This window comes from Chrysoperla carnea, chromosome X (assembly GCF_905475395.1).
Source record: "Chrysoperla carnea chromosome X, inChrCarn1.1, whole genome shotgun sequence".
NCBI classification, from domain to species: Eukaryota; Metazoa; Arthropoda; class Insecta; order Neuroptera; family Chrysopidae; genus Chrysoperla; species Chrysoperla carnea.
The window spans coordinates 972,419-992,259 of record NC_058342.1 but is presented as its reverse complement, the minus strand read 5'-3'; positions in this window follow the sequence as shown (position 1 = coordinate 992,259).

Genomic DNA, 19,841 nt, shown 5'->3' with positions numbered 1-19,841 from the left:
TAAACTGATGAAAAAATAATTTTAATTACATGTTTCGATTGATGCTTAAATAACTTTTGAAAAATTGATTTCAGAAAAAAATTTATTAAAAACAAATTGTAGAAAATTTAATTATTAATAACATTGCTCTCTTTAACAATCTTGACAAAGTTGATAGTTTTTAAGATAATGGATAATTAATGATTCAAGACACAGAGAGGCCGACGCGACGCATAGTTGTGAGCGCGCGGAATTAACAATTAAAAAAAAAGATATTAACAATGAAATTTTTTAAAATCTCTTTTAACAATATTATTAACAATTGTATAGAGAATTTAAAAAAAAATATTACTTAGACATTATGTTTTTTTTAATATGTTTATCATGGGTCGAAAGTACCCAAATTTGAGATTTTTCGAACCTTTAAAAATTCATATCTTTAAAAATATTAACTTTATCGTGAAAAGTCACAGGACCTTTTTTATTGGTATTTAAATAAAGAATATAAAAAAAATTTGTCCGGTTGAAAAATAACAATTCCTTTGCTATTGTTTAAACAATTTCGGTTTAAACAATATGGCACTGGGTTTCGCCCTGCAACATGCATTTATATCATTAGGAGGGCAATTTGAAGAGGATCGCATAAAAAAATTGATTGATTGATTGAAAAATTGACTCATGCGCCGATTCCTCCTAGACTAATTGTAAATTGTTTTGAATATAATTACAGTGAATGCAAGTCACTGCCTATTAGTAATTTATTAGTCCCAAAACCTAACTACATACTACACTAAGTGCACCGTCCTATTTTTGTTCTCACCCAAATATATTAGTTTTTTAACTCATAATATAATTTTTTTAAATTTCTATTCGAATTTCATAAAATAATAAAATATTATTGATGAAATTGTTTAAAGTGAGGCTGCCATGATTTCATAAGTTAATCCATTTTTTCATCGTAAAAAAAATTAAAACGTGCAGTAAATCTTTTATAGTAAATAATTAATCCATTTTAATGAAAATTGTCAAGGTACAAGGCTTATAAATGTCTTTTAAACGAATTTTTAAAATTGTCTGCTGGCTTCAAGTTTTAGACTAAAGTCCCTAAAAAAAGGGTTGTGATCGTTAAAAAAGTTTGAACGTTCAGTAAATCTTTTATAGTAAATAATTAATCCATTTAAATAAAAATTGTTAGGGTACAAGGCCTTTGAGTGGTACCTTCTAAGGAATTTTTATGCATCCCTATATTCCATACTTAAAGTCCATACAAAAAGGGTTGTGGTCGTTCAGTTAATATTTTATAGTAAATAATTAATCTATTTTAATGAAAATTGTTAGGGTACAAGGCCTCTGAGTGGTGCTGTCGTGTTGGATGGTTTGTATGATCGATAAATTGTATTTTATCAATCTTTTACCATTCGAAAATCAGGAAAACTGACACCAGTACTTTAATTATTTCTTTTGTAAAAGTACACACAAATATTAAATTTAGACTTGTTTTAATTTATTTAAAATAAATAATATAATTTTATTTGACGAAATATTACAATATAGTTGAACATGAAAAAATGATACAAAGTTCTGATTTTACAAAATAATTAGCAATGTATTTATACAAAAATTTTATATGTCCACAACCAAAAAGTGACGTATTGTTTTTATAAATTAAATGGAAAATGCTGATTTGAAAATAAGCATTTTTTTATATATTAAATGCACGCGTATTTATTGATAGGATATTGCGAAATATTTTATTGAAATTATGAATTAATATTCGATCGGATCATTGTATTCTAAATTATAAATGACTGAAATTTTATATTATAAAGGGATAATAATTTTAGGGGAATGGTTAATGACCTAACATTTTAAGGGCACAACATCCCTCTTTTCTTAAAATGATTTATACCGGAAGGGTGTTAAATCATGCGGCAGTAGACGTTTTATTCTCTGGCGGGTTGGTTTGTTATTGTGGCTTGATTGTGGCTCGATTTCAGCTTGTTGAGTTTCTTCTTCGTTTGAGTTTTTGAGTTTCGTGAAATGGACGTCAGGTGCTTTTTCGCTGCTTTTATGGCAGGTGATTTTGGACCATCCAAGTTGTGGATAATTATGGGTAGACATCCACATTTAAAGCAAATATATATGATAACCAGTGTGATCGTAAGTGCAATTGTAATTTTGATCGTAAACCAATTGGATGTTGAAAAACATTTTTCCAAGAATTCCACATTCTTTTGGAGTTTGGTGAGCTGTTTTAGCGTAAAGTTTGGATTCGCATTTTTTTGGATTAAAAGTTGGATTTCGCAACTTTTGCTCTTGATATTCTTTACAGCTGTTAAGAGTTGTTTCCAATATTTATCACATAAGATTTTTGCTTGTTAGCAGGAAGGGTTTTCTTATTTTGATTGTTGGCAAGGCGTAGATTTGCATTTAAGGTCTACTAGTGGTATTTTTATTTCGATTAAGAAGTCGGTGTAAGTGAAGTAATTTAAGCCAGATATTTACTATACCGTCGAACTATTCATATTCGTATTTATTCGTACGTTTGATCAATTAGATCATTGGATCTTTTCTTTAAAACTTTAAATTCTTAATTGTAAAATTCGTAGATGAGCTTACATAGCTCTTGTATGGGATTGTATCGTCCTTGCATATTGTTAATTTTACACAAATTTAAAGTCCTTTGAGATATTGGGGTATGTTTTCAATAATTTTATCTATAAAACCAATATTGTAATAATGGATTAAAAGTAATTGTTAGTAATTTTAGCTTCGTCTAGACGGTTAAAATATGCAGTGTTTTTATTTGATCAATTTGAATTTGTGCTAGGGCCTGGTTTGCTAGGATCAGAATTGTCACTAATATTTGAATCATCGGAAGAAAGAGGTTTCAAACATTTGTAGTGTATCCATCTTTCGAATCTTTTCAGTTTTATAAGAGCTACGTGTTTTTCGAGATATGTTTTTTTTTTATTTCAAAGGGTCCTTGATAGTAACTTCTTAGTGTTTTATCCTTGCCGTGCTTGTGAGCATGGATATCGTATAGGAGTATATTATGTCCAATTTCCAATTTTTTTGGTTTCGTATTTTTATCGTATTGGGCCTTCACTGCCATTTTGAGGTGTTAAAATTATTAATAGCAATTTTTCTCCTATTTGCTATCTTTGTTTTTACATCATTGGTAGGATGTGTTATATTTCCAGACCAACGCTTCAAATTTGTTTTTAGTTTTAGAGTTTTTTGGGCTAGTATATCTTGAATTACTAACACAGGCTTAGAAAGAGTGTCTGCGTTAGAATTCTGTTTTCCACTTTTTATTCCTAATTCATTAACATTAGGTTACCTATAATTTTTTGCGTAGATAGGTATTGGATAAGTTATTTTTTTGCTGTGATTTAAAATATTAGTGAAAGTACTTTTTTCGTTATCAGCAAAAAATACTTCCTCATTATTAAAACAAATATTATTTATTATATTACCCCATCAGTAATAAGATTGAAGGTATTGTCGACTATTTGGAAAGAATAAGGTAATAAAATTTATCGCGAATTAAGTGCAATGTCGTATTACCTTTAGTATATTGCACTGTATTTCCTATTCCTGATAGAGGTAATTTTTTTAAAGAATCAATATTGTTGGCGAATTGTTCTTTGATAAGGGAAACACTAGCCCCGGTATCAATTAGAAATGAACAATTTTGATTGCCATTTTTTAAGCATAACTTTGTAAGTTTAGAGGAAGAATTGGAAAGTTGCATTCTTCCGTTTGAAGTGCTTGAGCTGTAATATTGTGTGTCGGGGAATCCATCTCGGAGGCTCCCAGAGTGGATTTTTGGTAGTTTAAAGAATGATTATCATGAGATTCTCAATGGTTTATTTGATTTTGTCTCGCGGGGAGAGTTGTTTTAAGATCATCAATTCGTTTTTTGTTAAACATTCTTCTATCGTATGCCCTTTAAATTTACAAAAGCCGCAAACTTTAGGATTTTGAATAGAAGTTGATGTTTGTATCGGTTCTGAATTATTTGTAGGAAAAGAGCTGCAATCCTTAGTATTATGACCTTTGAGACGACAGAATGAACAGTATCTATCATTGGCATTTTTTTACATATTAAATTCTCGTAATTGATTTGCGTACGGTTGGGCTATGGGAAGAATTTCGTCTATCGAATTGAATTCTCTACCCATTAAATGAATCGAAATTGGAGAATTAATATTTATTAAAAAATTACCTGCAATATTTTTTTCGATGTAGTGCTTCACAACAGTATACGAAATAGGTTCTTTTTCTCGAGATAATTTTAATTGTTCCATCCGTAAAATGTTAAATTTTTCAAAGTAACTTGAAACGGATTCTGAACTATTTTGTTTTATGTTTGTAAAGTCTACATCTATTAAATATTGTGTTCTAGTTGTTTGAAATTTTCTTTTGATAGTTTTGACTATACATTCTAATGAAATGTCAACTATTTCGTGTTGGATGTCAATAGGTAATTTATTGAAAGCATACATCAATATCTCAGTATGTAAATAAGGAGGTGCAACTTTTAAGGTATTCCCCAATTGTGAGCAAAAATGTAAGCTACCGTTACCCGTTCTTTGAAATGAATCGATCCACGACGCATAGTTAAAATTTGGCGTTCTGTTATTATTGTAGTTGGAACGAAGTGACGTTTGAGAATCTATATCGTCAGTCATGTTTGTATTTATTGTATATGTATTTCGTCCGTAACTCATCGCAAAAAGATGTTGATAAGTAATTTGTTCAAGGAATAAACAAGCAAGAATAAAAAATGATACATTAGATTCAACACTTACAGTTTTTGATGAGCTGATTGAAGTTTTTAAAATAGTTTTGGCGAGCGGATTTGGCGAGTTCGTATCGTCGATACAATGTTGATCGATGTTTATGTTGATTCTGACCTTTTAATTGCTGCAGTTGATATCAAAATAAACCAGTAACCAATATCGATGACCAATTATTGTATCTTCACTTCTGACACCAATTTGTCGTGTTGGATGGTTTGTATGATCGATAAATTGTACTTTATCAATCTTTTACCATTCGAAAATCAGGAAAACTGACACCAGTACTTTAATTATTTCTTTTGTGGAAGTACATACAAATATTAAATTTAGACTTGTTTTAATTTATTTAAAATAGATAATATAATTTTATTTGACGAAATAAGGTAAATGTACCATATTACGGGATGTTTAGGCATAATGCACCTTGAAGCTGATTATTGAAATAAATATAAATATTTCCTCTACAAAAATTGGTTTGCCGTATAAAATGATTTATTAAGAATTAGTTTTGATCATTTTTTCACTCCAAAGTCTTTAATTTATAGTATGAAACGTTAATTTTCTGGACTTCGAGTTTGTCTCTCATTCCGTGATAAAATTTGGCTTTGAACCTGATTCCGGGAATGAAAGTACATAATTCCGGGATACACACTTAACATAGGTAACTTAAGAAATTGTTTTGTTTAATGTCATTAAGATTATTGAGTATTATCATATAACATTTGATTGAAAAATAAAAATTTTTAATTAATTTAAAAAAAATTATAACATATTGCGGAATACTAATGACAATAAATCACTGGTATTATAAATATTATCGTTATTAAATTAATGAAGTTAGTAGAATTGTTATTCTTTTAAATTCGTTTAATATTAGTAAAAGTTATTTTAACAATAATCATCATCAAAAATTAATTTAAATAATAAAATAAAATCAAGTTTCAATTTTCTCCTTTATAATGTGATACTCCCGTAATTGTATACAGTATAAGTAAAAACTCTGCTCATTATTCCGGGAGTTAACAACACATTATATACTTATCATAAAGTCAAGTATTTAAGTATAAATTATGCCAAATTAAAAAAAAACATATCCCGTAATTACCTCACAAAAATCTACGGTATCTACTGCTTCAATCAGTAAAAAATATTTTAATAATTATAACACCACTTTTAAATGAGAGATATAAATAATTACTTCTTATTTTCCCTAATTACGGTAGACTCCCGTAACATGGTTCACTATCACTGATTTAAGAACATAATTCCGGGAATCATAATTTAAAGAAAATAATTAATTAAAATAATTTGAAAAAGCTTTAAAACAATTTATTTATTCATTCTAATCAATATTTTTACATATTCAAAAATGACAAACTTACCAGTAAACCAAAAAAAGCTTAACAATCTAACACTGTCATCTTACGTTTACAGACAACATATTTGTTATAAAACCAGATGTTAACCGATCGATCAATTTTTCGATTGATACTAGTATTTATGTGTGATTTGATTTGTTCAAATTCGATTTTTTTTTTATATATTAGTGCTAGAGGCTCTGTTATTTTTTAAAATTAAAAATTTATTTAGGGTGTCTTATTTTTTAATTAAAATAAAAAATTGCCGGAATAACGTACTAACCCGTTATAATGTACACTTACCTTATTACAATATAGTTGAACATGACTTTAAGATACAAAGTTCTGATTTTACAAAATAATTAGCAATGTATTTATCCAAAAATTTTATGTATCCACAACCAAAAAGTGACGTATTGTTTTATAAATTAAATTGAAAATGCTGATTTGAAAATAAGCATTTTTTTATATATTAAATGCACGCGTATTTATTGATAGGATATGGCGAAGTATTTTATTGAAATTATGAATTAATATTCGATCGGGTCATTGTATTCTAAATTATAAATGACTGAAATTTTATATTATAAATTTAAGAGATAATAATTTTAAGTGATGACCTAACATTTTAAGGACACAACAGTACCTTCTAAGGAATTTTCATGCATCCCTATATTCCATACTTAAAGTCCATACCAATAGGACTGTGGTCGTTAAAAAAAGTTTAAGCGTTCAGTAATTCTTTTTTAGTAAATAGTTAATTCATTTTAATGACAATTGTTAGGATAAAGTCCGTACAAAAAGGGCTGTGGTCGTTAAAAAAAGTTTAAGCGTTCAGTAATTCTTTTTTAGTAAATAGTTAATCCATTTTAATGACAATTGTTAGGGTACAAGGCTTTAAACTAGGGTACAAGGCTAAATGTCTTTAAACGAATTTTTAAAACTGTCTGCTACCTTCAGTTTTGTTTATTAAGAGTCCCCATGAATGACATTTTCACCAATTTAGAGACTTGAACCTTTTTAAAATTTATTATTATTTTAGTATAAACTTTATACAAATTATTATTTTCAATTATATTTTAGTTTTTCAAATTTTTTATGATGTACAGGGAGTTTCGTATATTCTTGAGAAGATAATAAATTTGTCTGCTAGAATTGTCTGCTAGCTTCCGTTCAGTACATTGGATCCAGTGTCTAATAAAAGCTTAACAGAATTATTTTCAAATGTTTTCGAACTTCAACTAATGTAATTAGACTTGTTTTTAAATTTAACATTCATAATAATTAGTTTTCGAATTTTGTATATTATTTTTATCTAATTTAAACTCTACTAAGTTTCCCGAATTTTTAGGAGGATCACCTCTCTTTTCTCTATTTATTCTTTTAGTACAGTTAGGTTTTCTATGGTCACCTTTTATTCTATCGGAAATATAGTTTACTCTTGCTTCAGGCTTACTATTTGACTGAGTAGCAAATTTTTGTTTGAGAAAACACTGCGAAGAATACGTAATGACCAGTTTTATTACAATTATTACATTTGATACTATTTTTAGAAGCAACATATTTAGAATTTACAAACTTAGGTGCTTCCTTTTCACTCAGAAATTCGCGTTCCTCAGCTACAGCTAATAGAATCTGAAAGGATACTAGGATTCCTTGCCTTTACCTGAATTTTTAAATTGTCTAATAACCCACTTATGAACACATTTTTTGCTTGTTGCCTGAGCAAGTTCGAAACTTCTGTAGCAATGGATAGATCTTTGTTTTCCGTACAATTTTCGATTAATTTATTACAATATTTTTCTATTTTCTGTGCATAATTTATGACAGATTTTGATTTTAAGCCAGAATCACCTCATGCTGCCAATGTGCAGCAGAACGCTTTTCTGTAAAGACTTCCTCTAAAAAAGTTTTAAAATCATCGAAATTATTTAGCTGCCGATATTTAGACATAAGTTTCGGTTTTTCTGTTAGTTTTGATTTTATTATTTTGAAAGTAAAATTTTATCGGATTCGCTAACTAATTCTAACCCAGTGAACAAATGACACTAATTTGACGTCATACATAAGTCATAAAAAGATCATAGGTCATACGTCATATTTCGCGTAAATATGATATAATGGTGACTCAATTTATGATGTTAATATGATGTCATATTGAATGATCTCACTATTATGTCATACTGACATTAAATGTAATTTTGATATGATGTCATTTTTATGACTTTAATGTTACGTAAACCTGATGTCATATTTTAGTCACATTGTGACGTCATATTAAAGTCATAAGTTTACGTAATATTTACGTAATATGTGAATCATATTCTTACCTCATAAACAGGTCATACTGTTACGTAAAACTGATGTCATATTTTAGTTACATTGTGACGTCATATCAAAGTCATAAGTTTACGTAATATTTACGTAATATGTGAATCATATTCTTACCTCAGAAACAGGTCATACTGTTACGTAAAACTGATGTCATATTTTAGTCACATTGTAACGTCATATCAAAGTCATAAGTTTACGTAATATGTGAATTATATTCTTACATCATAAACAGGTCATACTGTTACGTAAAACTGATGTCATATTTTAATCACATTGTGACGTCATATCAAAGTAATAAGTTTACGTATTATTTACGTAATATGGGAATCCTATTCTTACCTCAGAAACATACTTATACTATTGTGTATATATATTCCTATCTCAACTAGAACATCACTGCTTCTTTCTACTAGTTAGAAATTTGTGTATTATTCTCGGAGTTTGTTTTAGGTAATTTAGGGTACCTATATAATCACGTTCTTTACCAGAAGTAGGTATTGTTTTGATTTATCGGCTGTACAGCTAAGATCACACAATGAGTAAATACATCATTCTGATTCAATATATAAATTTTGTATTATTGTCTAACAGGAATGAATAGATCAATTCATTACATATCAATGATATTATAATCTCGTGAATTCGGGCAACGGAAAAATTAATATAAACTTTACGTAAAGAAAAATCATATTATAGGAAGATATTTGATATCATTTCCAAGTCATTTTAATTACAATATCGTGACATATAATAACGTCAGAATTATGTAAACCTTACGTAATGATAAGTCATATTTAAGTCAGATATTTGACATAAACGTGACGTCACTGTGATATCATTGCTAGATCATTATAATGTCAATCATGATCATTAAGATATCATTTCCTAGTCATTTTAATTACAATATCGTGACATATAATAACGTAAGAATTATGTAAACCTTACGTAAGGATAAATCATATTTAAGTCAGATATTTGACATAAACGTGACTTCACTGTGATATCAGTGCTAGATCATTATAATGTCAATTAGGTCATATAGATTACGACATGTTTACGTCATTTATATTACGTAAAAATCTTACGCCAGGAAGGAGGAAATAATGACTCAAACCTGACTCATCTGTAGCTCATATCTTACGTAATTATGACATTGCATGACGTCATTCTAACGTCATATTTACGTAATTGTGTTCACTGGGTAATTTTGTTCACAATTATCGATAAATTCATGCAACATCTCTTTGTTGCCATCAAACTTAATCAATGGCTTCTCAGCTACGCCGATTTTAATGTACGAATCAGTCATTTCACTGTCTAAATCACTAGATAAATCTTCTGATTTTATAACGTGTACTGAATTTCTAACGTGTTGACTAATGACTTCTACTACTTTATTAATATCGGATAGCTTTGAAGACATACTATACTAATACTACTTAACAATTGTAAAACCAATAAAAAAGTTAAGAAGTTACATAAAATTAATTATAAACATAGTTGGAATTTTCAAAATTTTCAGTTTTCAAAATCCTTAAAATTTTCTTAATAAGTTTCCAGAATTCCAATCAAGTTCAAATTTCCAATTGTTTTCTAAATTTACCACAGTCAAATTCAAAAACTCCAATTAACCAAGAATTCCAATTAACCAATTTTCCAAATTGCAATGGTAAGTTAAACCAACAGTTAATAAAAAGAAACTGTAAATAAGTCTGAATAACACTTCTCAAAGTTTTAATTTCTCTTAAAAACTCTAAAAAAGTTTTATAATGTCGGAATAATTCTTAATAACACATAATAAGAATTCAAAGAATTGAAACTCTGCCAGCAGAGTTATTCAGAGTTAATAAAAGTTACTAAAAGAGTTAGTATGACTGTTTCATACTTTTTAATACTTAATAAAAGTTATTAATAATTTTTTTGAGGCTGTCAAAGAATTATTCCGACTCATTAAAACTTAGTTAAAAAAATTTAGGGCTTTTAATTAATCTCTCTTTTAGTTAATTAAAAACTTTTAGGGCTACAAAAAGAATTAGTAAGACTTTTTAATACTTAAAAAAGTGTTTTATAAAAATGACAAAAGAATTACTCAGGGTTTTTCTGACTTAATAAAACTTCCTGTTGAAAATTTGTGCAGCTGTGAAAAGAGTTTTTTGGAATTTTCTATATTTATTAAAAATTTTTGCGGATTTCATTCCCGTGTGCAAAATATTTGTTACTGGATATTTAAGTTTCACAGGACGAATTTATAATGCCGAGGATAACTGTTATATTTTCAAATATAAATATAATTGTAGTTCAAACGTCTAGGGTAATAAATTTGAAGAAATAATTAAAAACAAATTTTTATTTTTTCTATCTTTTTTTAGGAGCGCTTATTGCGCGCTGTTTTTTGAATATTACTTTTTTTGTTTGCTAATTACAAACTTTTGAAGCTTATATTAAAATTTTTTAAATCTATTTACTATCGTTTTAATTTTATTAATTCCTAATTATCATAAATAAATAAATTATTATTTAGTGACATAAAAGTATAAATAATATTTTACGAGCAATTATTGCACGCTGTTCAATGGACGATAATACTTTTTTGTTTGATTATGACAAAAACTTGAAACTTATATTAACTTTTTTTAAAACAATAAATTATTAATAATTAACATGAAAACATAAATAATATCTTACGAGCAGTAATCTAATTTTATAAGTTTAATTAAAGAAAAAAAGAACGTTAATTACAGCAGTTACGAGAATCAATTATGGGTTAAACAAAAATTGTTGAATAAACTTTTGCCAACAAAATTTAGAAAAATCGAATTTTTTAACAAATTTTGTTTAACTCTCAATTTATATCCCTTATTAGTATTATTATTTTTTTTTAAATTTATACCATGGCGAAATTAATACTACATTGTCCTTTTTTCAATTAAAGTTAAAATTAATTTTTTTAATTAATTGAGAAAATTTTGATACGTTTATAAGAAGAAGGCATGAAAAATTTTTAAAAAGTGAAGGGTAACGGCAATTTTTTTCCACTAGTATGGATTCAAAAAATAGTTGATTATTCCCACCACTCGAACGTTTTTTTTTTTTGTTTTTTTTTTTTCTTTTTGTTGATAAGTGACCCTCGTAGGATATAATGGATCTAATAAAGTAATTTTTTGTCCAAGTTTCCAAGATAAACTATTTATTTTATTATTTTTTAAATTTATGTGCAGTAAAAAAATTTTTCCTTAGCTGATATTTTGCAAACTAAGTATAAAAAATGATACTCAAATTTTAAATTGAAGCGTCAATATGAGAGCAATCTGGAATATTTAATACATAAGTTCAATTTCTATTTGAACTTAAGCTAAGTTCAATTTTCTCAAAAAAGAACAATGCAGTTACAATTTCGCCGAGATATAGATTTGTTTTTTTTTTTAATTTCAGTTAGTTCAATTAATAATTAAACGAAATTTGGACAATAAATTTCAGTGAAATATTCTTACGGACGAAGATGCAGGTTAACGCTCTTGCATAAACTCATCACCAAAAAATAGGAGTTTTAATTCTGATTTGGATAACTATCTCATTTCAACTTATGTGGCATCCCTTATCCCGTGCAATTATATATCCTTCAATATTAGCTTTCTGTGTAAAACTTTTTCTTTCTCATAATATTTTTCTTTTAATATGTTCTGTATTAATTTCAGACAAACTTTGGCCGTAAAAAAAAAACACAAATGCCTACAAACTTCGTAAATGATAATCAACGCCCTTCAACTTCATCTGGGTTCTATCATCCTTTTTCTGTGAAGGGACCAAAATTAAATGAAATTGAAAACGTGGAAATGGAAGAAATTGATAAAACCAAACAAATGACTTTAAAACCGGACTTTTCATCTGCGTTTTACGATCTTAATCAAATTATATTCGGTGATGATGGTCCTGTAATACCACCTTCGAATCGAACAAACAAAATGTTCATTCAGATAAAGATAACTGATATATTTAAGAAAGAAACTGCATCTAAAGAGTTCAAAAGATCAAACATTGCAATCTCTAAATCAAATAAAGATCAAATTCCAACTATGGATAGAGGGAAGATTAGTGTCAAATTTAATAAAATGGCAACACAATCTACTAGAAATAATGGGCTTTCTTCAATTCCTGAATTACCTGAAACTGGTGGAAATAATCAAAATGATATTGCACTGAATGTATTGCTTTATGAAGTGGGATGGTTTAGTGCTAGTCTAGAAGGTAAGATATTACTTTGCATTATTTTTAATACATTAGGCCTTAGAGTTCGATTAATGAGATATGGCCATGATCAAGGCCCGTATTAGGATTACATTTCAAGCGACTTTTATTTAATTGTAAAGAACAGGAGGGGAAGGGTATTCTCAATTGTAATTTAACTAACTTTATATCTTGAAATTACATATTCATAATCAAAGAAAATAAAAAGTTTGCTATTTTTAAAAACCTATTTCGACATTAGTATCTATATGGTACTTGCAACTGTCCCTTATTATACGACCAACCAAACATAAAAGGAGTGGAATGTTTTCAGGGTTCATGTATGTGAGTTTTTATATTCCATCATAACTTTTAAATGCCTGAACCGATTTAGATGAATGGGGTATTTTTAGAATATCTACATTATCTCAAGTGACTCTGGCTAAAAATTCAACATGGCGACTGTGGAGCGACATTTTCATTTTACATAATCGGTAATTATAAATGATCGTTTACTGATAATACATATTTGTAGTGTGTGCTGTATAAGTAAATATCATGTAGCACAGCAGTGCGTAAGCGTAGATTAGTAAAATGGAAAATTGAAAGGGTAATGTATGATGATGTATGTGAAATGTGTATGTTTATGCTGTGACTATATATACAGGACGTAAAATAGCCCTTGTTCACACCCTTATATCTTAGAAACTACTTGAGCGATAATGTTGCGCTTTTCAATTTAAGTAGATATATATATATCTACTACGTCCCAGACTATAGTCTGGGACACCGTAGATCAAATTACACGTTCACGTCTTTCATCGTTACCGAGCAATAACGCGTCAAAAAATGGCCACGCCCCAAAATTTTGTCACTGACAGATATAAATTCACAGCAAACCTGAGAAATGGTATAAAGATGTGGTTTTCGTTAAAATAAAAATTAGAGAAAAATCATACCCCAGGAAAAATACCAAATATCAAAATTTTTAACGGGAAATGGGAAATATCGCTAACTAAAGATGCATTTTTACCCCATTTAAAAATTAACGTTAAAATATGAACCAATCAGATGGCTAATTTTTCTCCTATACACTTTGTATGGGAAAACTAAAATACGCTTAAAAATTTATTATTTATCTAATTGTTATCAAATTTTGATTAAATTTGAATAAATATTAAATAAATGATTACAAAATAATTATATAATTCAATATTTCGAACTGAAAGTGTTATAAAAATTAAATTTAATATTTCGAGAAGAATACCATATCTCCTTCAAAGTACCATGTAGAAAACATATATAAATTATTTTATCACATTTATAAGGAAAATTCTAATTTGTCTTTATAGCAAAAACCGTAAGAGATAGAACAAAGGTTTTAATGTAAGAAATGTTTCTTGCATAAAATTAAGCATTTCTGTATGAAATATTTTTTTGTAAAGGTAATTGTTTTCCCGTGCAGAGCAAATCAAGTAAAATATTAAATTGCAGTTTTCGAAAAAACGGTAAGTTAAAACAAGTAAGTTAAACGGTAAGTTAAAAAACGGTTTTCTTACATAAAAATAAACAACTTTTGTATGAAACATTTTTTCGAAAAAACAATCATTTTCCCTAGAGAAAGTAAATAACCAGTCCTGTTTTTTTTCCGTTAATGAACCAGCAAATTATTTTTATCCTTAAATTAAAAAAAACTATAAATATAATCGCACAAGAAGTTTTAAACCATTTTGATCACATCTCTTGTAGCGTTCACAACTAACCGTTGCTATGGCAACGAATTTTATTTTCTTAAAAACAATGGTATTGTTTTTTATATTTTCATTGTTACGTTCAACGATAAATAATCTCGTAACCCAATTTTGAAGCCGACACCCTCAACCGATTTCGTTGAAATTTTGCAAATACGCTCACTTAAAATGGCATTGAATTTTTATGGTTGACCTGAACGAATTTTCCCGTCGCTTCCGCCATATTTGGTTAATTGAGGGGAATCTAATAACTCAATTTTAAAGCAGATATCTTCAACCGATTAAATTGAAATTTTGTAAACACGTTTAGATTTGATAACAAAACATGGAAAGGTAAGTGGCGTTATTATTTTTCCAGCACTTCCACTGCAATTGATTTATCTATAAAGGGAATGATTCAGCTATACCAATTCTAAGGGACTTCTAAATTATAGGAAGATGCGATTTTGGTCATTCGACAGGGATTTGCTTGAACCAAAGGGAAAAATCTGAAAATTTCAACTTTTCCATTGCAACAACCCCCCTTAACCTGTGCGCAATGCCTAAATACTTGCAAAATATACGGCCCTCGTACAATATATAAGGCCTACATATGCGCAGTAAGAAAATATAAATTCAGCGTATGCGCAGTTGTTAGATTCAGGTTAAATGCGTGCGCAGAACTATTATTTGTGATTAATTTGTGCGCACTTTCAATATATCAGTACCAAATATGCCCATTTACAAAATATAAGGTCTCTGTATGCGCAGTTGTAATATTCACGATCAACCCATGCGCAGTACTATAACATGTAATCGACATGTGCGCACTAACAATATTTAAGGCCTACATATGCGCAGTAAGATAATATAAATTCAGCGTATGCGCAGTTGTAAGATTCAGAATAAATGCATGCGCAGAACTATAATTTGTGATTTCTCTGTGCGCACTTCTAATATATAAGACCCAAATATGCACACTTACAAAATTTAAGGTCCATGTTTGGGCAGTTGTTATATTCCGTATTATCCCATGCGCAGAACAATTATATGGGATCAAAGTGTGCGCACTACCAATATATAAGACCCAAATATGCGCACTTACAAAATATAAGGCCGTTGTAATATTCAGGATCAATCCATGTGCAGAACTGTTATATAAAAACAAGCTATGCGTATTACCCATAAATAAAGCCTAAATATGCGCAGATACAAAATATCTGTCTGTCCGTCCGTCTGCCAACACGATAACTCAAAAACGAAAAAAGATATCAAGATGAAATTTTTATAGCGTACTCAGGACATAAAAAGTGAGGTCGAGATCGTAAATGAGCAATATACGTCAATTGGGTCCTGGGTCTGTAGGCCCATCTTGTAAGCCGTTAGAGATAGAACAAAAGTTTAAATGTAAAAAAATATTCCTTATAAAAAAATAAACAACTTTTGCATGAAAGATTTTTTCGTAAACATGACTGTTAACCATTGAGGACGTAAATTTGGTGTAAATTATATAGTATGTATTATTACATAGAAATATCAGTTATATGAAAATGAAATTTTCATTAAAATATTTATAAATAACACATTTTTGATGACATCTTGTCCGGCATCTCTCTTGACGTACGAGGCTCAGTATTCAACAGTAATTGAATGGATTCATAAAGGTGGGTTAAAATTGTTACAAACACTTGTTCCAAACCAAATACTATTGCCTTGCAAAAAGAAGTGATATCCCACCAAAAACATAAATATGTAAAAAGGCGTAGATGTCACACAATCCCAATTAACTCAATTACATCAGCCCAAAAAAGTTGTAAAATCCTGTAGAGAAAAAATTCTTCGAAAAAAATTGATAACAATGACATAAATTTATTGAGTAACTTTTCCGTAAAGAAGCATTAAAGTATTACATTAGCGTCTTTATTTAATACTTGACTTTAATCTGAAGAATACTTTGATTGTTTAAATTTAAATTTTGATGTTTAATAAAAGTTGTGAAAAAATTATAACGTCATAACATTTATTATTAAACCAATTTATTTATATAAAGAATATTGTAATGTAACGCACGCGCTATTCTTATACAATGATCCACGGGCATTAAATTAACGATTACTACAGAATGCAAATATTACAAACTCACGAAGCCGACGAATACACGAATTAATGAATTCTGAGCAGTGTAAGAAGCAGTGTTCATGAACAGTTGTAAGTCTACTAATTTGAAACCTTTTTGGGATATAAATGAGCTGAAATTCTCTACCAGATAAATACAAAGACAATGATTCAAATAAAAAACTTCAAAAAATTGTTGCTTTCAGTAAATTTTTTGCGTAAGGAGTAAAAAAAGTTAATTTTTTGTTGCGGGAGAACCACAGCTCATCGAAAATAAACATTTTCATGTTTTTGAAAATGTAGCTTAACAGTTATTTTCATCCCATACCGCTTTGTATCGAGTTTGGAAAGGGTAGGGAAAATATTCTCTAATTTTTACGATCTTAAAAAGGGACCGCCAAGTGTAAAAATTAATTTGTATGCAAACCGATATTACCATTGCCAAACTTGCATGAATGACCTGTCAATGTAATTTAGAAAAATTGAAATTACAACTAGAAGGACACCTTAAAGTTTTTATTAAAACTGACGTTCCTTAAACTTCCCACAGGATGAGTTTCTACTTTTTTTCAAAATAATTGAAGAAGATAATAGATAATTGAAGAAGATAGTCAAAATTGTCAACTTTGCTTTGACAGTTAATAATTCGCTAAAAAAACTCATGTGACAAGTTTGGCAATGGTACCTAATATCGGTTTGCATATAAAATATTTTTTGCAGCGGGGATATAGGTAACAAAAATTACGAATATTTTTTGATAAGTCTATTGTGACGATATTCTGTTCCCGTATTTTCCCCATTTAATGTAATGTTACAAATTGTTGGCAAATTAATTAAAATTAATTAATTAGAAATAAATTATGCAAACAATAATATAAATATCAAACCTTTTTAAATCTGTCTGTCACGGTACATATTCAATTGAAAAGTTTACTCTGTCTGTGACTGTACTTTATTTTTCAACTTTTAGTTTATTTATTTTTCAACTGATAGTTCTATATATTGTCACCAGTCGCTACACTAACTAGGCTTAGTGTTGTATCAATTAATATCGTTCTCTTAAAATTTCAATCGTCACAGCAGAAACATGGTGGATTAATTAATTTAAATTATTTATTCCAGTATGGATTCACATTTTTTTCTATACACATTTTAGTGTGTGGCAGTAATTATATTACTTAATTTTTATATTTTTTTTATTTAATTCTAATTAAGAATTTGTATTTTTTCAACACGACAATGTAAACAAATATTTTTGTTAAATGTCGTTTTATTAAAAACGCACAGTTGTGAAGAATGTAGATAGGCATTCTCATTTAATTTAAAATTGTGTAATTTAATATTACTTTTCTAAGTATGTTTTTTGTGACGTTTGGAATTTATCTGTGAGCACAGTTCCTTATAAAATGTAATTTTAAGGAGCTGAATTCACTGTAATCACAAACAGCATACAGAAACATTTTATAAATACAAATTTTTTTTTCTAAAGTTATTGTCATAAGGTATTTTTCATAACTTTATTTTTTTAAGTCAACTATGTGAAATTTCATGTAAGTCACAAAATGGCTGACGCCTTTTAAATTTATATTTTCTGATTTATGTTATGTCAAACATTTATATTTTTCGATTTAATGAAATAAACTAATTCTTATTTTTTTTTTTTTTAAACGTAGACTTTTTATTTTGTCTTTTTAAAGACTTTCTGGGGGGTAATCGCCTTCGACGTTATCTTTGGGCCTAGCACGCAAAATTATCTGTTCCGGTTTCGAACGTTCATGAACATCTTTTTCTTATTTTTTTTAATGTGACTAACCGGGATGTTTCCCTTTGAGAGCACTATTTTACATTTTTTGTTTGCTAAATATCAATCTCAGTGTTATGGGGGTTACGGAGGATTTGGCTGTGGTTTTTACTTCTTGTTCTCGACGCAAATTTTAAAAAAGGGAGAAATTCATTATATTAATTTTTTTTTTAATTACCACACCAAATTTTATCGTAACAGTAACAATACGTAAACTAAAGAAAGATGTAATAATAAAAGGTACATGGAAAATTATATTTTAATTTTATAGAAGATATTAAAATCACATTCAAAATTATTCAAAATAGAGTTTTTATTTACAAAAATTTTTGAGCCACAGATTTTAAAATTTTATGTATTTACGGACGCTCTGACAATAGAGCTGTGCACTTGATTTTAGAATGTGATTTTAGCCGTTAAAATTAGATAAACATTTCTTGTGTATCAACTATCTATGATTAGGTATGGTTGTTTTGAAAGATAGACGTGTTTTTTTAGTGCTCTGAAATTTCAAATTTTAATTTGTATTTTAAATAGCTATTTATGTAAATTTTAATGTGAAAACGTTCAAATGTATGTTATTTTATAAAATCAAAGCTTTCGAGTTATAAATATCATTTTTTTCTAAGAAAAAAAAAAGTGGCATTAAATAAAAAATAATTATCCTTGACATAACCAAAGTGTTTCCAAAAAACTGAGTGAACTACGTTAGAAAATTTTAAGTGTTATAGTTTTCTAAAGTGAGTTGATTAAGAAAAACAAAAATTAAATTCCAGAAGAACTTGATTCCATTGAAATTTTAAAAGGAAAAAATTTTTAAAAAACGTTTATAAAACGATAGGAAAACACTATCTGTTTGTAATACTAGTAAGCTGATAACATTTGTCGCTTACTAACCAATCAAACTTAAAAACCTGAGTTCGATCCTCGTAAATGTCAAGTATTTTTTTTTGTATACTGTAGCGTTTTTTTTTCTTTCTTTAATAATAGTATTTGTTCTCTTTCTCTTCCCAAAAAAGCGATTGATAAACAAACGTGATTTTATCTGAATATTCTAAAAGTGTTTTAATCTATTGTCTCAACCGTATAAAATATCAAAATTCTAGATAATAATATTTTAAAATACCTGAAAAGTTTACGTTATTAATAATTGTGTCTTTAACTCATGAGCGTTAGTTCAAAAGTGTTTGTTAACTCAAAAGATTGGTGTTATCTCAAAAACTAAAAAGTAATCTAGAAGTGTACAAGAGGTCATATTCTAATAACAAATATTTACAATAAGCAAAGGGCAATCAAATTTTATTATTAAAAGGCAATGGAAGGAAACACAATTACAAGTTGACATGAAACTTAATATAGAAAAAGTAACGGAAATGTGCACAAACAACGTTGTTAGAAGTGAAATGCTGGAAACTGAATTAAAAAAACAAAAGAGACTCAATTTAGACCTGCAACGAAAATTACGGAAGAAAAATCTGATAATAATTGGGCT